Source organism: Pelophylax lessonae (genome assembly GCF_965119305.1).
Source record: "Pelophylax lessonae genome assembly, chromosome: 5".
In the NCBI taxonomy this organism is placed as follows: Eukaryota; Metazoa; Chordata; class Amphibia; order Anura; family Ranidae; genus Pelophylax; species Pelophylax lessonae.
The window spans coordinates 298,365,420-298,392,496 of record NC_138772.1 but is presented as its reverse complement, the minus strand read 5'-3'; positions in this window follow the sequence as shown (position 1 = coordinate 298,392,496).

Genomic DNA, 27,077 nt, shown 5'->3' with positions numbered 1-27,077 from the left:
AACAGATTTAATTAGTCGCAAATCAGGAAAATTCGAGAGGGACAGACTTGATTATCAGGAGGGGAGAGAGTTGAACTGGAAAAGGGATTCATTTACTAGTAGGGCCCCTATTAACGATCTCAGAGAAGGTGAGAATGTGAATCACTTTAGCCCCAATAGATCCCAGAGGAAAAAGAAAAAGAACAAACGCCACTACCAACAGCATAATAATGTCTATAACAGGGGATACGGCAACCCTAATGATATTGGAGAAGTTGGCAGTGTCAGGTCCAGTAATCAGGCCCCCCCAAAGGAGCAATATGGAGAATACATTAGACCCAGCCCCTTGTGAGAATAGAGATGTCTCTGATCGTACGATCACAGAGCCTCCCCTTGGAGGTTTGGAGGTCAATTGGGTAGACACCAGTGATAGACCCGGTCCTGTATGCCAGTCTGGCCACTTACCAGTTGGGGATCAGCAGCCAGATTCCCGTTTTTTAGGGAGAGGAGCTGTGGGGGGATTTACGCCCACGGCAGCAAAATATCAAAACTCGCTTCCTTTAAGACAGTCACTGAGAAAGATGGAACAAAGGGAAAGAGAGGTACGAGGGGAGGAAAGAAGGCCCAGGGGAGGAAGAAGGTGATGGCTGGCAGGTCAACCATAAAGATCTATAACCTGTCTGCTTCGGTCTTTTCTGAGACTGAACTAGACCTGTTACGAAAGGGGCTAAATTTTGCGCCAGACAGCCAGCCTAACCTCTTCAACCTCTTTGTAGACCTGAATAGGTATATCCGTGGACTAACAGTCCAAAGATATTACGCTATAAAAAAGGACACGGTGGAACCCTGTAGCAATGAAATGGCTAGAGCACCAACCCAGTCCCCTAAAAATTGCATGACAGATGATGAAGCTCTCATTATTCTAGAGGACCTATTTCAGGAAGGGGGGGTGCGAGGATTTTATGATGGACCTTCCCGTATCTGAGAGTGGTAAGGACATCATCCATACTAATTTTAGGCCTAAGTCAACGTTTTTTCCCCACTGGGCTAAGGGCAATTTCCTTTCCCGTCTTTTATGAGGTAGTCCTTGGGGAACTTAGACAACTATGTACCAGAAGGGATTACACTAGGTCCAATTCCAGGCGCAATATCCTGACCCAGGAAGGTCTCACTGTGGGGGATGTGATCAAGGAACTGAAGGGCAGGGATGATGTCATTATTAGACAGGCTGATAAGGGGGGGAGCCTGGTAATACAGGATAGGTCTGCATACTTAGCAGAAGCCTTCAGGCTATTGGGCGATGAAGCAACGTATGAAAAGCTCCGGAAGGACCCTTTGTGCGACTATAAAAGGTCTCTCAAGGTCCTTCTCGACGATGCATTGTCCAAAAGCATCATCACGAAGAGCGAATATCACTTCCTGTATGTCCCGCATCCCAGAACCCCACACTTTTACCATATCCCCAAGATACATAAAAATGAGACCAATCCCCCCGGTAGACCGATCATAGCTGGCATTGACAGCTTGACAAGCAACTTGGGTAGTTACATCGATTCCTTCCTGCAAGATCTAGTGATGGCATTACCGTCATACGTTAGAGATTCAGGACACATGCTTGATATCCTGGCACCTATACAATGGCTGAGACACTATAAATGGGTATCATTAGATGTATCATCTTTGTACATGTCTATTAGACATAATTTTGGCCTCGCAGCAGTTGAGCATTATTTAAAAACCAGCAATCTTCACCCCTTCCAAGCGAAGTTTGTGGTTGACTGTATAGAATACATGTTGAATCACAATTACTTCGTATACTTGGATGAATACTATAGGCAAACCAGAGGCACAGCCATGGGAGCTCGATTTGCCCCAAGCTATGCCAATCTGTTCATGGGGTACTGGGAGGACCAGTATATCTGGAATAATAATCCCTACAGAGTCCATCTGGCCTTATATTCCAGATATATTGATGATATATTGATTATCTGGGACGGTACTAGTGAGGAGTTGGACGGTTTATCTCACATTGCAGCAGCAATCCTTTCGAGATATCCTTCACCCACGTTGTAAGTGATAACCATCTGGTGTTCCTGGACCTTGAACTGCGAGCTACTCAGGAAGGGGGCATAATTTCTAAAACACACTTCAAACCGAGTGGAGGTAACTCCTACCTCCACGCGGAGAGTAATCATCACCCGAGGTGGATTAGAAATGTCCCTTTCGGTCAATTCTGTAGACTACAAAGAACTTGTACTTTGGTCACAGATTATGAAGAGCAGGGCCAGGTACTGAAAAATAGATTCCTGGAAAAGGGTTATCAGGCTAGTCTTATTGACGAGGCCTACAACAAATACCTACAACACTATGGGGGAGAGGATACCAATGTTGGTGGTATTCAAGCCATGAATACATGTCGGGGGGCCAGGCCCAAGAAGTTGTATGCTAAGTCATCAGGAACAAGGATTACCAGGTTTAGCACTATGTATAACAACAAAGCCTTTAGCATACAGCGTACTTTGAAACATAATTGGAACATCTTGAAACAAGATCCAGTCCTAGGTTCCCTCCTCCCCCCGGCACCAGAGGTGGTCTTTAGAAAACCTAGCGACCTTAGGAGTCAGATTGCCCCCAGTAAAGTTAGGAAAATCAAGGAGTGCGGTGGTATTACCCCGAGTAACCCGTGGTTTACTGTGTTCGATCAAAAGGGCAGCTTTAGGTGTGGAGTGAGGAATTGTGGAACCTGTTCATATATGTGGCATAGAAAGAGTGAGGTCCTCGGGCTGGATGGCCGTAGTAGGAGTATTAAACAGTTTATTAATTGCGGCACCAACTATGTAGTCTACGGTATAGTCTGCCCGTGTAACCTACTCTATGTAGGCCGTACTATACGGCCCCTTAGAGTAAGGTTTGGTGAACACAAGTGCAGCATACTGAACAGGAAAACGAAGGCAGGAAGGAAGGACCGCAACAGTTATTCTATACCTCGCCACTTCGAGCAGCATCATGATGGGGATCCAACGGGCCTACGGGTTTTCGGCATTGAGCTAATAGCTAAGGACCCTGATGAGGGGGCTAGATTTCAGAAGCTGTGCAGAAGGGAGTCTTACTGGATCTTCACCCTAGGGTCCATGTCCCCTGGGGGTTTGAATGAAGATCTCGAAATCCAGGGTGTACTGTAGTTTCTTGCAGTGCATTCCTGTTTCCCCCCCCCCCTTCTGTATGTGTTCCTGTCCCCCCGGCATCTGTTCCAGTTACCACTGCTCCTTTTATGGTTCCATCCTAGTACCACACCACTCTCTATTTCTCTTTGGGGTCCACACGCATATGTTGGTGTGTATATGTTCAGGCTGACGTATGTGCATGTGTGTGCCCCTCCCCCCTCTCCGTCTCCTCAATTGTGTGAGTGTGTGTGTGCGCAGGCAATGCGCGCACATACACACACTGTCAGTCATACCATCCTCCTTTTTCTTTTTCTTTTTCTTTTTCCCCCTCAGTTTATTCGCAGGGTATAGTTTTCAGTATAGGTCCCACATCTAAAGTTTTATATTGGCTTACTGAGCTAAGTTTTTCAAGTTCTCCAAGGTTTGTTCGTAGAGGAGGTATGGCACGCGTAAATTCGTGTTTAAAGTTCTACACGCCATAATCAACGAGTCACATTATATGCACACATATATTTATATGGTTTTAATATAGATTTTATATAATGAATCATTTTAGTTCAGTATCTATATGTATATATATATATATATATATATATATATATATATATATATATATATATATTTTATATATCGTTGTATATATTGTAATTGGATATTGAGCTATTTTCTATCCATTTATTTATTCTTATATATGTGATTCTTATTTTGGCTCAGCAAGTCACACTATTGGTGCATAAGTACCCATCAACTTTGATATTATTAATGCTAATGTTAATTTTAACTTTACTGGTTCAGGTTATTTTATCCGATGTTATAATATCTCCATTGCTATTACAAATATGTGTGACCACCATTGCTTCCAATTTTGGTGAGTTCTCTAATTAATTTCCACCAGAGTGGATTCTGTATGGTGCATTTAAATATAGTTCTCATGGATATGGTCTGTATGGCACAGTGTACATGCTGCATCAGCGGGGCACACATGCGTCCTCCCTTTGCGGTTACTATAGGAACGGCTTGCCGGGGGCGGAAGTTGTCATTGCCTGGACGGGCGGAAGTGACGTTATGCGGTGGTGCGCATGCCAGTTCCGGGATGAGCGGCGTGCGTTCCACCGCTGTCCCGCCGCTATGGTATACGGAAGTCGGAAGTCGTCACGGCTTGGATGGGCGGAAGTGACGTTATGCGGTGGTGCGCACGCTAGTTCCGGGATGAGCGGCGTGCGTTACACCGCCGCCCTGCCGATATAGTGTACTATCTAGAATATCCTGATATCCAAGCCTACAGTGAACACCATTAGACCACCAGGTAATATGCCCAGTATGAAATTCTTCCTTGATTATAGACTTACATTTGATAGTTTCAGCTTACCACAGCAACCCCTAACGGTCCGCAGTGTATCATAATGGTAACTTCACACACCATCTACTTACAAAGAGTGTGTGTATGCACATCTCTTTGGATGTGCACAGGCAATGGCTCGTTTCCCACCAGGCGCTGGATTGTCCCTTTGTAACTGCGTTAAATGGTATGTAACGCACTGAAATATACAGTGTTAAATGTGCAATAACACACTGCATTAAACGTGCAGTAACGTACAGAAATATACTGAATTAAACGTGCAACCGCAATCAGAGTGAAACAGTGTTAGGCCATGGAGGGGAATGTCTGTTCTACAGTTGGCAGTGCAAGTGCATTTCCAAGTAATGACATGGAGAGAGTTGAAAGCTACCTAGAAAGAGGCAGAGATGCCACCAGAGCACAGGTTACTATTTGCATTACAGCATGGCCTGATAGGGTCAGAAAAGGTGTTTCAGCGTGGTCTGCAAAAGGTGAAGTAACAGATGGCGGGGAAAGATTTAATCTATGTGGCAGGAACTGGGGCACCCAGGGTTTTGTCAAAATGTATGCTATGGAGGAGTATATCTGCTACACAGTCACTAGTAGTGGGACTTTCTCATGTGGGACATTGTGTGTTCACTGCAGGAGCAACTGTTGTCATCTGCGTTACAGTATGGCTTATTAACAGCAGGAAAAGTACTACAGCAGAGACTGTTATGACTGAGGTGACAAGTGGCAGTGAAGGAGTTAACAGCAGGCGCTGGAGTGTGAGCGCTATCGAAGCTTGTTATGAGACCGGAGAGAGTGCCGCGGGGATGTGTGTTGCTATTTGCACTACAGCAAGTGGCAGAAAAGATGTTTCTCGTTCATACTATTTTATTAGAGTTATGTACATACAATAGATACAACAGAAGTGTAAAAAGGATACAACAAAAATGTAAAGAAGATAGAGTCCAAATTTACAGTGGGCAAATGGTATACAAGATATAGAGAGAGTCAATGAGCGATAATGAAAATTGAATAAGTATAATAAATAATGTAGAAGTGGAAGTCAATGGGGTTGCAATAATAGGAATAGCGTGTCCGTGTCCTCCCTATGGGTCACCGCTAATAGGTTCAAGCTGTGACCCAGAAGGAGAACAGGTAATGGGAACCTTACACAAATAAAGGATCTTTTAAAAAGTTACATATCTTGACTAATAAAAGTATCTCATAGAACATATGAAGAACAGCCTAATATAGCATGGCACATAGTCATCCAATTCTTCAAAATAAACGAGGACTCAAATCTAGTAGAGAAAGTAAATTGCTGTATTGAATGATTACAAGAAACCAAATAATAATAAAAAAATAAAAATAAATAGAGGGAAGGAGAAGATAACAGAAGGCAAGAATGCCAGAAAGGAAAAAGAGTGGAAGATAGAGAAAAGAAGTGGGAACAATTATCGGGAATAAGGCAAGGCAGAAGGAAACAATATAATAGGATGTGTGGATGTGTAGGAATGTTACCAAGAAAGTAAAACAGCTTCATGCAAGTCTGAGGGAAGCATCTTGGAAATCCAAGGTTTCCAAAGAATGTCAAATGTATTCAAAGTGCCATTATCCAAGGCCGACATCTTGGCACGTATCATTGAAATGTTCACTCGTTTAGTTTCACAAAAGTTTAAGAAAGATGATTTCCATGCTTTGGCAATAGTCTGTTTAGCGGCTGTTAAGAGTTGTATAAGGAGTTTAAACTGAGTGCGTGTAAGAATGTCTGGTTTTGCATTTAAAAGTGCAATTGTTAGGTCTGGCAGTGGTGGCAAATCAACCAGCTTAGAGGCCAGTTGAAAGACTTCTCCCCAAAAAGAGGAAATAATCAGGCATATCCACCTGGTGTGAAAGTGGGTACCAACCTCTGAACAGCCGCAAAAACAGAGTGCTGAGAGTTGTGGTGCAAATTTAGCTATTCTGGAGGGCACCAAATACCAATTCATGAATACTTTATAAGAAGCCTCTAACGCAATAATGTTGGTGGAAGAGGATTTTGTATTAGACCATATATCCGACCATTCTGTGTTATTCAAAGGGTGACCCAGATCAGATTCCCATTTTACTACATAATCAGGGGGTCCTTCTTCAGGTTTAACAATAAGTTGCAAGTATAGTTGTGAAATAAGGCCCTCAACATGGGGTTCTTTATAGCAAACTCGTTCAAATGGCGAAAGCTGATTCAGAGGGCCAGTTCCAGATGGAAGCGGGGAAAAAAAGTTTTTAATTTGAAAAAATCAAAAAAGTTCAGAGGAAGGGAGAAAAGTGGAAGCACTTAAATACGGAAAAGATATGAAATCGGATGCAGAGACCAAATTGCAAAGTCTAGTTAGTCCCGATGTGACTCAGTTGCGGAAAGATGATGGGGATACCCAGGCTGGGTAGAAGGAAGAATTTCTAAGAAAGGAGAGAAAGGGTTATGTGTTGATTGGAGGCCGTATGGTGTTTTCATTCTGTCCCAGATTGAAAGTGTGTGTTTGATAATAGGGTTGTGAATAGGTGAACGAGATTTGGGTTTTAGCCATATAAGATTGGAGATCGAGAGAGGATCAATTTAAGTAGATTCAATAGCAACCCACAATGGTATTTCCTGTGCTGCGTGGTATTTGGTGACCGGTGCAATCTGAGCAGCTATATAGTAGGTATTAACATTTTCAGAAGGAATAAAGTCTTAGTAGCATTTCTCGGTCTAGTACCACCCCAAGTGAAATTCAAAGTTTTCCGTTGTAAAATACGTCGAAAATGAGCTGGTATTGGTATCGGAAGGACTCTGAAAATAGATACAGAAATGTAGGAACTATCAACATTTTAATAACTGCAATCCTTCCAAACCAGGAGAGGGGAAGAGATATCCAATATTTAAAGAGATCATTAATCTTTTTTAGCAAGGGGGGGTAGTTGGCTGAGAACAAACTAGATATGTCAGCTGTAAGTTTGATTCCAAGATAAAGAAGGTGGTGTGAGGACCAGGAAAAAGGTAATGTGGACTGGGTCAAGTGGAGTTCTGTGGATAAGGAAATATTCAATGCTGTAGTCTTATGAAGGTTCACATGTAGGCCTGAAATATTACTAAATTTGTGCAAAGTATGAATCAGGTTGGGTGCAGAGATATGAGGGGAAGAGAGAAATAGAAGAACATCATCTGCAAACAAACATAGTTTGTGGTGATGGCCCCCCAATTTGATCCCTTTGATAGAAGGGTTTAGTCTGATGTGTTGGGCGAGTGGTTCAATTAATAAGGCAAAAAGCAGGGGCGACAAGGGACAACCTTGTCGTGTACCCCTTTTCACAGGAAAAAGTTCAGTTTGTATCCAGCGTATTTTATGTATGCTCTAGGTTCATTGTATAAGGCGGCCACCCATGTTAAAAAATGAGGGCCAAAACCCCATTTACGTAGGGCAAAATCCATGTAAGACCAGGAGACCAAGTCAAAAGCTTTTTTAATATCTAAAGATAGGAAACAAGTGGGGATGTGTCTCTTTCTAGCAATGTGGGAAAGTAGTAACGCCCGAAAAATATTATCACCTGCTTGACGGCCCGAAATAAAACCTACTTGGTCTCTGTGAATAAGTTTTCTGATAATACTATTTAATCGTAAGGCTAGAATTTTTGCCAAGATTTCAATATCCAAATTTAAGAGGGATATAGGACGGTAGTTAGACCAGGTAGTGTCATCAATATGAGGTTTAGGTATCATGCATATGGAGGCTGTGAGAAATTCCCCTCTAACGGATGCACCATATAGAAGGGGATTGAAAGCATTAGCCAAAACAGGAATCAAAGTAGAGGAAAACGTTTGGTAATATAATATAGAAAACCCATCTGGACCCGGTCTTTTAATGATTTGATAGCTGCTAATATTTCATCTTGTGAAATGGGAGAATCTAAAAAATCTAGTTGTGGAGAAGGGATGGTAGAAAGATTTAGGTCAGAGAAAAAGGAATTTGCTCGGTCAAGGTTAATAGAACCTCTGGAGTTATAAAGGGCAGCAAGATGAGATCTAAAGTTAGCTAGAATTTTAACAGGATTGCTAGAATAGGAATTGTCTGCAATTTTAAGTTTGATATGTTTAGAGAGAGGGATTGTGAGCTTTATTTAGCATGCGTGCCAAAAGGGTATCAGGCTTATTCGATTTAAGATAGAAGTGGTGTCTAGTTTGTCAGCCGTTTCAGTAAGAAATAAATCAAATTCAAGCCTAGCGTTATCCAGATCATGTTACCGGGCAGGTGTGGGGTCACATTGGAACACAAGATAGCATTTGTTAAAAGTAGATTCCAATTTATCACTAAGGTTTTTACGTTCTTTTTTCAAATGCGACATCTGTCGCATACAAATACCTCTTAGTACCGGTTTATGTGCTTCCGATAGGGTTAAGCGTGGGGTTTCAGGTAAGGAATTATGAGTTAAATAGTCTGACAAGGCATTAGCTATTTCGGAGCGGTGAGTCAGATTCTTAAGTAATATGTCATTCAAATACCAAGTAAGGTCATCAGCTTTAGGGATGGCGGAAGCAAGACTGGTGCAATCCGCACTATGATCAGGCCAAGGAATGGGGATAATGTTAGAAGAGAGGAGTTCTGGGAGAATACCAATGGAAAGGAAAATATGATCAATACGCGAAAAGGAGTTGTGGGGATGAGAAAAATGTGTGAAATTCTTTTTAGTTGGATTGGATTCTCTCCAAGAGTCAGCAAGGCTTTATTGAGAAAGTAAACTGGACAAAGACAGTCTTCTCAAGGGGGATGAAGGAGCAGGTGGTGCCTTATCTGGAAAAGGTGAAATGACCTGGTTCGAGTCACCAGCCAACAGAAGTGTACCTATTTTATGGGAGTCTATTATTTGTAAAAGGTGTGATAGGAAGGGTAAAGGGTTTCTTATTGGGAGCATAAAGTGACAATGGTGACAGCAGTGTCTAGAAGGTGCCCAGTTAAGATCAGGTAACGACCTTCTGGATCTTTTTTCTCTTTAAGTACTGAAAAAGGTGTATTGCGGCGAAAGGCTTTAAGAACCCCATGTTGTTTAGTAACTGCAGAGGCTGTGTAAACCTGTGGAAATTTAGAGTTGAAAAATTTGGGAGTACAATGGATTGAGAAGTGAGTTTCCTGAAGGCACAGAATGTGGGATTTCAAGGAGGCAAAGGTACAGAAAGCTTTGGTATGTTTATGCGGATTATTTAATCCCTGCACATTCAGGGATAAAATAGTCAGCGGAGCCATTTTGTATTAGTAAACATTATGACATTAAAATGTACATTTATAACAAGTCCGAAAGGTAAACGTTTTATTCCCGAGTTCAAAGATAAGGGCAAAAGAGAAGGGAGGTGAAAAAAGGAGCAGAAAGGAGAAAAGAACAAAAAGTGATAATAAAAGCATATAGTAAAATAAAGACATATATAAATTTACAAAGAAAAAAGAAGAAAATAAGAAGAAAATATGATGTCCGTTAGTGGGAGAACAAAGGTCCCCCACTAAGGGAAAGGAGGCCAACGTCAGGAGTTCCATTTAAAATGCAAACTCCTGAGGTTACCCGGTGGGAGCACATGGAGCAACCCTGGCAGAGACAGACCGTGATAAACAATACCAATGATAAGCTAGGGCAAAGCAAAAGAAAACACCCAAACTATGCCCATAGACCTTGATATATCACCTCAGGATCCCTAAGAGGGCTTAACAGGTTAACGGGGGTCTAATGACAAGCATTTATGCAAGATGTTGAAACAAGCAGGAGCACTATCAAAAGGGCCTAGCCACAAGATAGATTGAAATAACTCAGCCCATTGAGTCTGCTGGATCAGGTGTAGGAGAGATGAAGCTGCCGCACTTGTTTGGAGTTTGTTTGCCTTTCTTCTCATTCTTTCTGGGATGATTCTGTGGGGAATTCGAAGATGATCTGCAATGAGAGTTACCACTTACAGGCGGTGATTCAATTAACTGTAGATCATGAAGCGTGGACTGTAGGTCTTCAGCTGTGTGGCATACATATTTAGTACCTTGGAAAGTGAAGTGAATGGAAAAGGGGAAACCCCATTGATAAGGAATGTGGTGTTGCTGCAGTATTAGAAGCTGCGGTTTCAGGGCTCTTCGCCTGTTAATGGTGATTGGGAAGATGTCTGCGAAGATTTGATAAATATGACCTTGAAAGTTCAGAACATTTTTTCCCCTTGCTGCAGACATGAGTTGTTCCTTAGTGCGATAATAGTGGAACTTAGCAATAATTTCACAAGGCGGACCATCAGGTTTTTTTGGGTGTAAGTGCACGGTGGACACTGTCCATTTCCAGGCAGTCCGCTGGAATAGTGGGCAGTAATTCTTGAAAAAGTGCCAACATAGTGGCTTGTAAGTCAGTGACAAATTCAGGGATGACCCTAATGTGCAGATTAGAGCGCCGAGCCCTATTTTCAAAATCTTCCAGGCGATATTGTAGTGAAAGATTTTCCTCCTTAAGAGATTCAATTTCTGCAGTATAAGTTTGGATATTGTTTTCTATATCACCCATTCTGGTTTCAAGGTCAGATATCCTAAAGTCCAAATCTCTAATTTCCTTAGTGAGGCTATTTGTGATGTGGTCGGACGTTTGGGATAATAGTTTTTGAAACATATTTTCCATCTGTTGCAACAGTGCTGAAGATTCTGTCACAATATTTACATTTCCCTGTGAGGATAAATTGGGGTTAAACTGATGAGAGAGTGACCCAGAAATCTGAGGAGAAATGGAACACTGGGCAGGCCTCACTGGGCAGGCCTCACAGGGTGTACAGGCACACCTGCAGCAGCTGAGGTATTAGCTATAGCCACTGCCATTTTAACAGGAGAGCGGGGCAGAGTCTCTTTGTGATTTAGTTTTAATTTTGTGCCGGTTCCCAACTAAAACCATACCGCCATATTCCTGACTGTTTTAGCTACCTTTTAGGGCAAATTGAGTTGAATTTTGCGATCAGTAGTCCTCTGTTTAATGTGGTTATCTTCCTGTCAGGAGCGGAGCTTCAGCCAGACATTACCACCTCAGCCGCCTCCGCGCATGCTCCCCCGGCAGAAAAGATGTTTCAAACAGTTTACACTCTAGCAGCAGTTAGCAGTTAGTCAGCCAATCTGGGAGTGTAGGCGGAGTCACCTCCAAGGGTCAGCCAATCCAGTGAGTGGGGTGGAGCTGTGACATAACTTTCACTTTCACTTCTGGGTGTTGCCGAGGGAAAGCCACGTGTGAGGAGCGTAAAGATGGTAGGTGCAGCTGTAATTCGAGGCACCAGTGCTGCTGTGACAGGTGGAGAATGCACAGAGAGACTGACTGAACTGCAGAACTGAACACTAACTGATAGTGGATTACATTTAGCACCTCATGGGAGCCTGATGCTGTGCAGTAGTGAGGACATAGAATACTTTTGTCTGGTATTTAGTCAATGCCAGAATTTTACTGTGAAGATGCATGCTTGGGGTCGGTGTGGGAATTGAGGGGAGATGCTGCCGAGGCTAAAGCCAAGTGACTGCCAGCCCAGAATACTGCTAGCAATGTGGAAGTCAGGATTCACTATGGAGATGCCTATGTCTACAGCTTCCTGGGAAGACAGCTGTGAGCCAAGGGCCCTGCTGTGGGCCAGGACCAATGCTCTCCACTCAAACCAGCATCTCTATTGTACTGGGCAGTCACCATGATCCATTAGCTAGCTATAACAGAAGCAGATGAGACCCACGAAACCCATGAGACCCATCAGAACCAGAGGCCAGAGTTGGCAAGTTCCTCGGGTGAGGAGGTGTCGGAGATCATTGATGTGGGGTCACCTAGCTTCAAATGTTTCTTCGGCTCCATAGAGCAGGGGATCCTAGATTGGGTGTCAGAGGTTGGCACAGAGTGAGTCTGTGAGTCTCAGATTACGTCATTGACCAAATATGTTCATTACCATTCATGGTCAATAACATCACCCAACATCCCCAGCTGAGGATGACATTAGCCAGCAGTTAATAGGTGGAAACCATGCAGATGGGAGCATGAATATTCATACAGCCCTGGACAATTACAAGGAGAGGTGTTCCAACGCATGTTGGGTGCCTGTATTTACATTCTAGGAGCACATGGGCTCTTGGTCTTTCCTAGCAGAGGATTGCACCAGTTGGCAGGAGAGGCAATACCTCCTCCAACACTTGCTGCCATGTGGCCTCAGGTGGGCAACCTGAGGGCTTAAAGCCCTTATGGCTGACCCTGGTCCTACCATAGCTGACAGAGGGAGAGTCTACAGTCCATCTATTCTGGTATCACAGAGAGTGAAAGCTGCTGTTGGTGGAGCTTCCGGAGCCTTGTAGAAACAGGCACTCTAAGGAGCCTTAGACGGTTAATCCCCTCTTGTGCTCCAAGTAAGCTGAGGATCTACACAAAGAGAACACTAGCTAGTGTTCTTAGAACTTTGTCCAGGACTGTCTATTACTTTACTAAGGGAATTTGCTGAGTTCTGTAATTAGTTTGCTGCTGCTGTGAAGAAGTCTTTATCTGCTTTCTGCAAGGCCTTCAGTCAAGATTCACTAGAAAAGGAAGTTAAAGTCCTCGGTGTGAATAGTTCAATTTTGAAGTATCCCACTATATCCCTTACCCTATTCAAGTTCTCTAATAAAACAACAAAAACAAAACCCCTAAACTTGACATTGGATTGACAAGCTGAAGTGAGTGTGTGTAACTGGCTGTGTGAAGCTCATTTGTGCCTGGCTACAGAGTAAAAGTGAGGAAGAACTGGGCAACATACCAGCGGCTCCTGCAGGAGTAGTGCTACAGTATAAATACTGGAAATTTTATTTTTTAAATTGTTTTTATAATAGAAATGGGGACGATCAGCGACTTATAATGGGACTTCGATTGTGTCGCTACCAATCTGAAACTAACTGATGCTGGGGGGAACTGACCACTGACATCACCAGTGACATTATTACAGTGATCAGTGCTAATAATATGCACTGTCACTGTACTATTAGCACTGGGCAGAAAGGGGTTGACATCTAGGGCGATCAAGGGTTTAACCACTTAAGCCCTGGAGGATTTTCCTGCTAAAAGACCAGGGGGTATTTTGCGATTCGGCACTGCGTGACTTTAACGGACAATTGCGCGGTCGTGCGACGCTGTACCTTAACGAATTTGACGTCCTTTTTTTCCCACAAACAGAGCTTTCTTTTGGTGGTATTTGATCACCTGTGTGATTTTTTGATCACGCGCTATAAACAAAAAAAGAGCGTCAATTTTGCAAAAATAGCAATATTTTTCACATTTTTTTATATGAAATTCCCCCCAAAAAAAATGTAAAAATCAAAATTTTTTAACATTTTCGGCCAATTTGTTTTATGCTACCTATGTTTGGTAAAAAAAAATCGCAAAAAGGGTATTAGTAAAAAGTTATCGCGTTTACTAACAAAGGGAAAGATTTTTGTCATTTTTGTTGTTTTTTTTTTAACGTGTAATGGCGGCGATCTGCGATTTTTTTTGCGGTACTGCGACATTGGGGCGGACAGATCGGACCCTTGACTGACATTTTTGACACTTTTGGGGTTACCAGTGACATTTCTACAGTAATCAGTGCTATACATATGCACTGTTACTGTAAAAATACACTGGTAGTGAAGAAGTTAACTTTATTTGGGAGGGAGGGGCTGTGTGTGTCCCTAGGGGCGTGCTTTCTACTGTGATTGGCTGTGGCTTGAGCTGTAAGGACACTGATCAACGGATCTACATAGTAGATCCGTGTGATCAGTGTCTTTACACCGAGGAGAATGAATGTGTAAACAAGCTGCCTGACTTTCTCCCTCTCCCCCGCCGATCGCAGAGTGGCCGGCGGACATCGGGTCCGCCGGTCACACGCGCGGGGGGGTCCGTGACCGCGCGGAAGCGCGTCTCCGCGGGCGCGCGGGCGCTCCCCAGACCCTCCCAGGCTAGTGACGTTAATTAACGTCACTCTGCCTGGCAGGGGCTGACCGCCGCAGTAAATTTACTTGCGGCGGTCAGCAAGCGGTTAAATGTTTGCCTAACAAGTGTTTATGTGTGTATTGTGTGCTGATTTTACTGGGGATCTAATTGTTTTCATTCCCTGCTTTGCAGGGAATGAACAAACAAGGAGATCCCCTGTCACTGAACAGAGCTCTGTGTTGTTTACATTCACAGAGCTGTGTTTGTGAAGCTCAGAGTCAATCATTGTCCAGGACCCACTGATTGGCATGTGCTGTGATGAATCACAGCACAGCTGGTTGCCAAGCGGTTATTATTATTTTATTTTTATTTTTTTTAAGAAATAGAAAAAAAAATCCAGTTCATCAGTTTTTTTCAAATGTATTCTTACACATATAGCTTGGTATAAACCAAAGGAAAAATTGCACACAAAAAAAATGTTTTCACAGGCAAAACTTTATTTAGCTAACAAGCTTAAGCACATATGCGTAAGCCCATAGGTTGAAACATGTTTCAGACAGGACGATGTGCACCTGTGCAAAAAAGAACCGTAGTATCTAATGTAAATATATTCTAATAAGAGATATTATTTATTATTTACTTATTACACTTATTTAACATACTACCTCTGGTAAATTTATTTAAATGCTTTCTTTTGCAACCTAGCCAAAATGAAGTTGAGAGTCATAATATATCTATAAATAGGTTGATTATAGAAGTGGTCTGCACTTATTTCACAGATGCCTTGAGGGCTTTCATTGCAAGCATGCAAAATGGAGGAAATGTCAATTCTCTTTGAGAATGTGACATTTGCTTCTGCAGGTTTAGCATGGTCATCTGGGAAAATAATGACTCGGAAATCCAATTTCATCATTTCTGTTTTATTATAAAAAGAAGGTTTATCAGTTTTGACCTCTCATGACAGGTTATTTACAATGAGGTCTGTTTGTAATTCTTTCTTAGGAAATGTGTTGCTTAGTGGTCCAGTTCCTGCTGGAATGCCATTCATGAATTTTACATGAATTTATTGTATTTATCAGAGAATGTAACCGTACCAAAGAAATGAGAGTATGTATGATATTGTAAGTAAATGTAAAAGTATCACAATTTGTTTTATTATACAAAATTAATCTGTAAAAATGAAAACTGGTTTGTACTAAAGTAAAGGAAAAAATGTGCTTGTGCATGTAAAAATATTACTTAAATAATACTTTATTATTATTGGTATGTGTTGATGCCTTTGTTTTTCTGCACAGCATGTCAATGCATTCATGCACATACAGTAACGGAAATCACATTTATTCATTATTTAAATAAGCTCTGCTTACTATATTTTCTATTCATGTTCTATTTTCAAGAGATATGCAAGCCAACACACTGATCTTGTGTGGAAAACCAAATGGTATTGTTATTAATTTTTCTATCCATTAGCACTGTGCACATGTGCATACTGTCTACAGCCAACATATACTGAATTTATTTAGCAAGTTTTTTTTTACTGTGAAATGTAGCATGGCTATAATAAAAATGTGATTTTAATTTTTTTTTCGTGTGTTGTTTTTTGGCCTATTAAACTGTCATTAACAATTTTTTAAAAGCACATTCAATTTAGGAATAAAACTATATTAAAAATGCACTGGTATCAATAAGGAAATGAAGAGCTTTAATGGACCATAAGGGGGTAATTTACTAAGCATGCATGTATCTTTCTTGTGTGTATTAAGGATAGGGTTTGGGCTCAGGTTGAGCTTGGGTTCAAAGCAAACCCAGCCCATTTTCAGTTTGCAGACCCAGTGAACTAATGTGCAATATCATCACCATACCCAATTACCGATAACTCACTTCCAGGCCTTTACATTTAGGTTAGATCACTTAGAAGGGCTAATAGTGGAGAATTAGGTAAGCCAGACCCTTCAATATAAAGGTTTGGATTTCCAGCAACCATACTGTATGTGATTAGATGTGATAGAAAAAACATAGGAAGTGCTGTTTATAATGTGTATAGGGACAGATTACTGTTGAGCTTGTAAGAACTAGTCTTTTGAAATCAATGTGACTCTTACTGCATGTTGTCTAGGTAGCAAAATATTGTGTGTCTTTGAGAACTTATAGGTGGGGAGAGGGGAGAAAATAATTTTTACATCTTCATAACTTCCTAAAATGGAACCAAAGGGAGGATACTCACCTTCCCAACACTCTCTTGTTAGTGCCTGCATCTTTCCTTCTGTTTTGGACATCTCCTACGCATGTGCAGAAGCTTGTCATTTTGGGACACAGGATCGGCAGCTATAAGTTACACATGTGTAGCTCAGTTTAAAAGCCGGAGATCACTGTGAACAGCAAGGTAAGTGTGTTTTATTGCAGAAAAGGCATTTCATGTTTCTTTTGCAACACAATGCCTGCCTGCTCACTGTATCATGGAACTTTAGTTCCTCTTTACCAGATTTTTACATGCACTTCATTCATAACAAGTTGCATGAGTTTTTCATGGTACATACAGTAGATCCTTAAATGTTGCTGTCTTTAATACTTTTTTGACAGACTATTCTTGTCCACGGATACTACACAGATTACAAGCTGCATGTGCTTTTTTCAAAGGGCATATTTCCTAATTGTTGCTGGCTGCAATTTTCTTTTAATTAGCTTTTTTTTAAATGTTGATAACAGAGTAATCTTCTTGGCCAATGTACATTAGCACAGAAGTGTATCTTTTCCTTTGGGAGAGCATGTGACATGGTGATTTACAGGCTTGTGATTATGTGAAATGGGAAGAATGTTGTAACCTCATAACTCAAAGCGTCCAAACAAGGATCTTTATATCAGTATCACCAGGTGTTAATGCTTATATCAGATTTTATTAGTTGGGTTTACATCTGCTTTAACAAACTATACAAGAACAAAAAAATAACAAATGTAAATACTAGGGATGTGGCCAGCCGCAGACTGTGATGGACGTCTGAGAACTTAGCTCTTTATATACAGGGGACACAGCAGCACAAAACAGCCCATCAAAGCCCGATTTGTTCATCCCACAGCCATGATCCAGCTCCCAGGCACCCATGGTTAATTTCCAGAAAGTGAAAGGACGAGCGTAAACCCCAGAAGCTGGCTGCTTTCTTCACACAGCAGCAGCATGGGTGCAGACAAGATGGGGCCGGCACCTCTCCTTCCTCAACATCTCACTCTCCTCCTCAAGCCAATTCAACAGCCTTCTCCAGCCAAAAAATTAACCCATTTCACAACCCTCTCTCTCTCCTCTACTCCAATGTCTGGGACAATAAATTGGAACTCTAACACTCATAACACTGACTCTGGGGAGGACACCAGGGAATTACCTGACTCTATTGAAGAATTCCCCATTAACAACAAGCTAGTAATGGACACAGTCCTAAAGGACATGCTCGTGTCCCTACGGAGCTCCCTTTATGATGTCCTGTATGCAGAAATTCACTACAGAATTACAGACTGTTGAATCAAGAGTAAACCACATTGACACAAAAATGGGAGAACTTGCTAACACCATTAATGATCTTGTAGATGCAAATGAAGCAAAGGATGATAACACAGAATGGGTTAATTCCTTTACTAAGTGCCTAAGTGCTTATTAAAAAAAAATTGTGCAAACGTGCTTCAAAAGTGCATAAAAAAAGTGACATGTGCCAAATTCATATACCTGTGTAAAAAATATTTAAAAATGTACATGTGATAAATAAATCTAAATTATAATATTCTGTGATAAGTTCGATATTAAAAAACTTCACAAAATAGTGTATAGTTCATTATTCTCTTGTGGAAAAAAAATGGGGTTCTTCTGCATATCCCCAAAGGTGATCAGTGCTCCAAACCAATAAAGTGCTAGTAGATATATGCTTTGTTTCCACCACCTTGGTAAGTAATGGCCACTTACCAGAATGAATCAGGCTCCCAGGACCTATACAACTTTGATATGCCTCCTGTGATATGGAGATGTTTCACTCTAGATACGGTGAAGGAGCTTGCTGTATGATCCAGAATGGTTGACCCTATTGTGGGTTTTACTCAGTTTTCCCATAAAATAAATTAAAAGGGTTCATTGTACAAAAATAATTTTTTAAACGTTTTTACAATAAAATATAAAGGACACTCACATTTGCAAGTGCTTCCAGTAGCACTAACTTTCAAAGCCTGTGTAGATGTGATTAGGGCACGCCACTTCCCGTTCAGTGCGTTCCACCTGTGTTTCACCTTGCGCGGAAGTGACGTAAACCGGAAATGATGCCACTATGATAAACCTCAATGCATTTCACCGGAAGTGGCGTCTTCAGGAACTTCTGCCAGAAGCGGTGTCTCCACACAACACACGAGGGGATACACGATTTGATGAAGGTGTTATTCGGGACCTGGGACGCCCTTCACAAGCGGACCAGATGGCAATATAACTCCCCGTTAATTTATATAGCAGGCACAAAGTTTTTCCCACCGGGGTTAGAGGGGAAATTTGGGAGTGGGTTAGGAGATTTAAAATTTAAAACATATTGTTCATAATGGAAAGATGTTGTCTTTTAGAGGATCTATTTTCCAAAGTAGTTTTAATTAATTTCAAAACAAGTAAACATGTGAACAGTCGTACAGTATAAGAGTAATGGTAACAAAGTAGTGATCCATAAGGCACATGACTGATATACAGTCTTCAATGTAGTTACAAAAATTGTCCAAATATTATCGACAATATAGGTTGTAGGCAGTCACACTGTTAGGAACATATGTCAGGAATACCATGCTATCCAAGCTTCCTATTTCTTGTCGAATGAAGTGAGTGAACGTTGGGTTCTGGCTGCCAGAAGCTTTTCATTGTGGTAGTTTAAGTTTACCTGCTCAACGACTTCGGAAGGGTTAGGAGAGTCGCTTTCTTTCCAGTGTCTGGCTATAACTAATTTGGCTGCAAGCAGTATATGTGTTACAAACGTCCTGTAGGGAGGGGGTAGTTATTTATATTTATGTTAAGGATGGCTAAGGCTGGATCTGGAGGGTTCAGGATCCCTGTAATGTCGGCTATAATTTGAAATATTTTTCGCCAGGACCAAAAAACATGGTAAAGGTTAGCCGGCTGTCCACAGTCTCTCCAACAGAGTGGGGAATAGGCGGGAATAATTTTTGCCAGTAGGGTCGGGGTTTAATACCATCTGGCCACCACTATTTGTGAGAGGTCCCAGTGGTTAGTGCAGTGGGAGGCTTTGTGTATCACTTTTAAAGCATGTAGCCATTGTTGGGAAGTAAATTGTTTACGCAGATCGGTTCCCCATTTTAGCATTGGGGAAGTTTTTTCAAACATCATTTTAATCTGCATAATATTATAGAAGAGTGATATTCCTTTTTTCCCCTCTCCTGGGGCTGTGTAGAATTCCTGTGCTTGGTTATGAAACTGAATAGTAGGGACTGGATGCCTAGATAGGAAGGTTTTAATTTGAGTGTAAGAGTATGCAATGGAAGGAGGGAGATTATGTTCTTTCAAAAGAATGTTCAACGGTTTGAGACCTTGTGTTGTGACAATCTCGTCCAACCATAACAAGTCATGGTCGCCCCATTTTTCCATTGAGAGGTATGGAATGAGTGCTTCCAATGTGGTCAGGGGTATACGGAGGGTAGTGGTGGAGGGACTAAAGCGAGAGTAGGCAATATGTTTTCTCTAAGCTACCAGTGTCGTCTGTCTTGTGGGTGGTAGGTTGTATAGGTTCAGTGGTTTCCAAGCATCTGCTAGGAGTAATAGGTGTAGCGAGGTAGAACAGGTTGTTGCTCTTTCAACATGGACCCATAGTGTTTCAGTAGTGTCGAGAAACCACTGTTTTGTTTGGGCTAAAAGTGTTGCTGTATAGTAGTCTTCCATGATGGAGCAGCTGGTACCTCCCACTGTCTTAAGTTTGGTAAGGTGTTTCATAGAGCATCTAGGTCTCTTTCCTAGCCACACGAGGTGTTTGACCAGGCTATTTAATTCTTTAAAGTACTTTGGTTTGATGGGAAGTGGTATGGTGCGGAACAAATATAGGATTTTTGGTAGTTCCATCACCTTGAATGATGCTATCCTGCCTATCCATGATAATTCCAATTTTGCATCTTTAGAGGATCTTAATAGGAAAAGCGCTTTGTCACTAAATGGATGGAATTACATGCAACTAACACATTATGTAAATACACTGGTCAGGCAGCGATTTAACCCCTATGGAAAAAATACTGGATCCATTTAAGAAGATCAGACATGGTCTATCACAAATGTATGGGGCGCTGCCTGACCTGATAAGCGGGGGGGGGGGGGGACACCTTTTTTGGAAAAATGGGAAAAATAAATTGGAATAAGATTGGATGGAGAAGGAGAAAATAAAGTCCTGAGAGCGGTCCACTGTACGGCTAAAGACGTCAATACTATAGAGATGAATTATAAACTCTTAGCCAGATGGTATTTGCCTCCGGCCATCATGCACCGTGCCTAAGGAGAAACATCTGAACTCTGTTGGAGGGGGTGTCAAGAGGTTGGCACCTTGTTTCATATATGGTGGAGTTGTCATAAAATACGAACATTCTGGCTATGTATACAACAACTCAAAGTCCAGATTAGAGGAGTAAGTGTGAGAGACGACCTGTGGGAATGCCTGTTTCACTGTGTAGAGGGCCCCTTCAAAAAATATAATAACACTATTGTGCCGAACTTATTAAATGCTGCAAAAGGCATGATCCCAAAGAGAGGGTTGCACTCAGAAGACCCCACAATGGAGGAGTGGTGTGATAGAGTAGAATTTATCTTTAATATGGAAAGTCTTTGTAACAGAGAAGAGAATAGAGGCCTTCATAGTAAAATGGAAAGGATGTAAAGAATTTAAAGAAACTGGGAATTATATGTGACTTCGGGAAAACTAGATCAGTTCTCACTTTCTAAAGGATGGGTTTGGAAATGTGGGGTGGGTGGGCGGTGTTATTGGGTCATTTAAGGGATTGAGGGAAATGGTGTTTTCTTCTTCTTTCTCTCTTTCCCTTTGCGTGGGTTTTTTAACTTGTTGGTATACTTTGTATGACCTAAGTAAAACGAATAAAAAAGTATATAAAAAAAAATCATCATCAAGTGGTTCGACCACGCATCAGTCTCATTAACTGTACTGGACTCAATTTCTTCTACCCAAGCCTTTTTTTGGAGATCCAATCCAAGGCCTTTGCAGCATACTGAGAACAAAAGCACCTTTCAGACTTTTTTATAGACAATTTAGGGTCTGGAGATGATCCATTTACACTGTGGAATGCTCGCAAGGCATTTTTGAGGGGTATATTCATTAAGTTAGGAGCAAGGGCAAAAAGGAAAAGGCAAAAACAAATAGATGACCTTACACAGACTAAAAATGACCTATTATGAGAGTGATAACAGGGTGGGTAAACTACTAGCCCCATGTCTAAAAGGACATAGACGCAAAACCAATATTCCCCTTCATATTGCATCCGTTCACTAAGAACAAACTTTACCATCAGCAGGATATAGCTCACACATTCAGCAACTATTACAACACGCTATATAATCTCAAATCTGATCCTGACATGTTCCACCCTACACCAGACGTGATCAGTGATTTCTTGCATAACATAAGCGTCCCCTGCTTAACGCTGGTCCAATTGCAATCCCTAAATTCTCTCTTTGCTGCTCTTTGACCGAGATATAGAATTTCTACCTAGCAACAAATCTCCGTGACTGGATGGCTTTACTGGAGCATACTTTAAAATATTTAAAAATTGATTAACCCAACACTTAGAATGAGTTTACAAAGCATGCCTTCTCTGCTCATAGCCATAGATGCAGAGAAGGCATTTGATAGGGTACATTGGGGATTTATGAGGGCAGTCCTCTCCAAATTTGGCATCACTGGTTGGTTTCAATCAGAAATACTTTCCCTTTACTCCCAACCATCAGCAAGAGTATTGTCAGATGGCTCCCTATCTAAAACCTTTGGGATCTCTAATGCCATCCCGTCAAAGTTGCCCACTGTCCCCCATTATATTTGCCCTCTTGATGGAGCCCTTAACCTTTAAAAATCAGAAACGACCCCCGTATCTTTGGAATTCCTTGCAACGACACTGATCATAAGATCAGTCTCTTTGCAGACAACATCAATCTCTTGGTTTCCAACCCCACCTGTTCCTTGTCGGCAATTCAAAAAATCCTACATTAATTTGGAATAGCATCTCTCTACAAACTGAACCCCTGTAAGTCTGTAATCCTCCCTCTGAATCTTCCTGACAAACAAGAAGCTCTACTGAAAGCCAGTCTCCCCTTCACATGGGCTAACCAATCTATTCCCTATTTAGGGATTAAGCTCTCCTAATCTCTCCAACTTCTTTATGACCTAAATTACAAAGCTTTTCAAACGCAACTTACCCACGTACTTGAACAATTAAGAACCTCCGGTCTATATAAAATGGGGAAAAAGAGCATCCTTCAAAATGCTCATCCTACCCAAACTACTATACCTCTTCCGAACCATAGCAATGCCGTTCCCCCGATCCTTCTTCACTTTCATCCATAGGCAGATCACAAAATTCATTTGGGATGGAAAACCCAACACATTATAGTGAGGCATCACAAGCAAGATGGAGTCGGGCTCCCCCAATATACGAGCCTACTATTATGCAACTATCCTTGACCAATTATACTATTGGTGGCCCCCTTCCCCAAACAAATCATGGTCAAATATAGAAGCATCATACATTGCGTATGCAAACCACTTGACTTCCTCTTCCTCCTCTCTGTAGGCTACCCATAACCTACAAGTCGTGCTATTATAGCATCACTTCTTGCCTGGGCCCACTATACAAGCAAATTGCCGCCAAACCTACCCCATACACAATCATCCTGTTCCACTCAGAGCACTAGAGAACCTGATCCCTAATCTTAAACTCCAATGCAGGCACACCTCCGGAATTAGGTCCGTACTAGACATCACATCCCAACAATCACTGAAACCCTTCGGTACCCTCCAAAATGAATTTGGCCTCCCGCAGCATGAAAATTTCAACTACACGAGACTGCACCACTTCTTCCAGTCCTCCAAACTCTCTTCTGTAATCTCAATCTCTGATCTGCTCCACAAATTCTCCCAAATTACCACCCTTCAAAAATGGGAAACAGAATTAAATATCAAGCCAACTCCCACTATGTGGCAGAAAGCCTTCCAACTCACCCACAAAGCATCTCAATGCTCTAACCACTGGGAATTGTACCAAACAACTATACATAGATGGTACTTAACACCACACAGACTAGCAAAAATCTACCCAACATCCACCTCAATCTGCTGGAAAGCCTGTGGTAGCACGAGCACCTTAGCACACACCCTCTGGTTCTGCAGATCTCTCAGCTCCTACTGTAAACAGATCTTCTCCCTGATGTCCTCTTTATCACACACCCCTGTCACACCTTCTCCAGAGATTGCCTTACCACACCTAGGAATAGAAACGTTTTCGCCTAGATCACCGGTAGTAACTCTACACCTACTTCTCACAGCAAAGTTAAACATTGCCAAACATTGGAAAACCACAGAGCCCCCTTCTCTAACGTCCACACTAGCGGACCTTAACCTCCAGTGTGAGATGAAAAGATTAATGGCAAAGAAGAACTTCTCCATGGGTAAGTTTCTCTATAACTGGTCCTCATGTTTATCTCACCCTAGATGTACTGTCTAAATGTGTTTTTTTTTTTTTATAAACACCTTGTTTGGTTAGTATGCTGGTTTTTCTACCCCCCTCCTGCCCCCCCCCGCCCTACCCCTTTCCTAATCTCCCCCCCTCCCCCCCTCCTGCCCCCCCACCTGGAGCGCTCCTGCCACCCGTCTCCAGTAATAACTAATACCATAAGAACCAAATTGTCAAACACTAAATGTATTTGTTACACATACATTGTATATGTTGATACTTATTGTAGCTCCAGTTGGCACATCGGACCTGACAACACATGTAATGCTTTTGTTGTATGTTTATTACAAAATTCTTTCAATAAAGAATATTTGACAAAAATCCTTAAAAACGTTTAAGGCCACATATTACACCCAGGGCAATAAATCTGGTAGCCTGTTGGCTAACTACAGTATCTGCACTCTAGGCAAGCCAAAACCAAACTGTCTTCTCTGCTGCATCCTTCCACAGGCTCTAAAGTTTTCCAAAAACAGTATCTCTCCTGCGCTCAAGTGGTGTGCGGGAAGGTGAGTGGTCTGAATGGTTTTTTTAGCACAGATAAGGCGGTCTTTCTGCCCCCTCAGGACCAAGGTTATCCAAAAACACTGAAAGACAGCAACAAGAGAAGGACTCACTGACCTTGTGCATTACCACTAAAAAAGTTTATGAAAATCAAATTAGGTAGCATACATTATATTTACAAACATAAGATATAAACATGCATGTAGGAAATAGGAACCAATCACCTATTTGCTTTTGGCTCTGAGGAAAAGGGTTCTCCCTCGAAACGTGTAAGCCAAGCCAGGTCATTGTGGACGCCATCACACCATCCAGCAATAGAGAAGTGTTCTGGAGGTGATTGGTTCCTATTTCCTACATGCATGTATACATCATAATGTATGCTACCTATTTTGATTTTAATAAACTTTTTTAGTGGTAATGCACAAGGTCGGTGCGCCCTTCTCCTGTTGTTGTCTAAAGTTTTCCACCCTAAGGAGATTGCTGACTGCTTTAAAACATATAATTTATATCTTTACTATTTGGAAGATGATCCAGAGACTACCCAACCTACTAATGCTAGAATAGCAGATTTCTTTAAATGAAACTTCGAGCGAACTACTATGCACTATTGAGTGCCCTCATTGTGAGTACAGCTATTATTATTACAATATACTGTGAATATTTTGAAGCAGAGAGCACTAGATTTGTGTTTATTTATTCCCCTGTCTATGCCACATTCGATCTGGAGGCGAGAGGCTGGAGATAGCCCCCTTGGTTTGTTTATCTCTGTTTAAGGATACAAGCTGATACTGACCCGTGGTCTGGTCTATGGCGGAGGTGAGAGACCATTTGACATGGTGATGGGATTTTTTATCACTCACAGAGGTGTAAACTAATGAACACTGGATCGTTTGTTTGAGCACTATGGATAGTTGCACCTGGATTCTTTATTGATATATGGACGCTTTAGATGATTTCATTACTATATGGACACTTATATAAGAGATATATATTGTTTTGGATTGTGCACTATATATTTTGCGGATACTAGTATGGATATAAACTGGTTTCCTTTTTTCACTTATATCTGGCGCACCACTATTTTTTTGAGGACTTTTTTTTTTGCAAAGGACTTTTGCTTAATCTGACTAAGTGCCTTTTGTCAGAATTAAAAACAGTGTTCCAGCTAGGTCTGTGATTTTCTGCAAGAAATTGAGTGCTTATATACAGTATATAGAAAGTTGTCACTGAAGAGTTTTGCTAAAGTCAGATGGGCATCCCATAATTTCCCCTCTAACATATCAAAGTTTTAGCCCCCCAATAAAATAAAAAAAAAAACAAGGACTAGACTAGTTCTGGACACTGGGATACTGTGGAGATTCGGTGTGCTTGGCTGAGCAGGGTGGGGGATACCTATTCACCAGTGGCTCCTACGTGGGGTGTGCTACATTTGTATAGGAAAGGGTTACAATTTTCCACTTGAAACCTACTCAAAATTCCTCATCAACACCAGCACCCCAACCCTCCTCTTTTTCACCACTATTACCACAAGATTCTTTCTCCGTCTCACCACCAGAACACCAACATTCCTCCTCACCACTAGCACCCTAACCCTTCTCCTCAGTGCCAGACTTTTAACCCTCCCCTTCTGGTAATCATCCTCTGTCTCTTGTTGCCTCCTGCTGCCTCATTTTGTCAAAAATTATAATTTTGGGCAAAATAATGATGGTTGGGTTCCTGCGACTGCTGTGTAACAAAGGCCACAATCTCACATAAAGGGTGTTTGGTAAAGCTGGTAATAGGATGCTAGGGTATATTTTGGGGGACATTTTTTTCAACTTCAGCAGCAGATAAATTACAAAACTGTCCATTAAATACACTGTAGAGTTCTGTGGGCCTGTTCTAGGGTTAGCATGGTGTGAAAAATTCCACCAATACCTCATAGTCAGTTGGTAGGGCTGGGACGAGATTAGCAGAGGAGGAGGAAAAGGGTGCATAAGTAGTACTTTGAGATAAATGCCTGCAATGCACACTTGAGGAAGAAGAGAAAAGGGTGCATTAGCAGTACTAAAAAAAAAGTAGCTGCTATGCTCCTAATAAGTGAAAGAAATGCAAAGTTTTGCCAGCCACTACCTTCTGCGAGATTTTCCCACTGTGAAAAAAAACTGCTTCCCAGAGGCTCTTCAGGCTGCCTCTCTAATATGTTTGACTGTGTCATTCAGGAGAGAAGACAACCAGGAATGCATCTGGCACCTGGGGCTGATCCTTTTTTTTACACCCACCTCCCCCTTTAAATACTGTAAATGCTCTGAAGCAATAAAGCTGACCACACTGAATTGTGAGGGTATTCAAATTGCACAAATATTGCACACATATGCCACAGGGAGGCTTCATTCACAAACAGGTATTGTTCCCCTTACAAAATGCAGTAAAATACTACTCAGCATTTTTCAAAAAGTTTTTTGGCA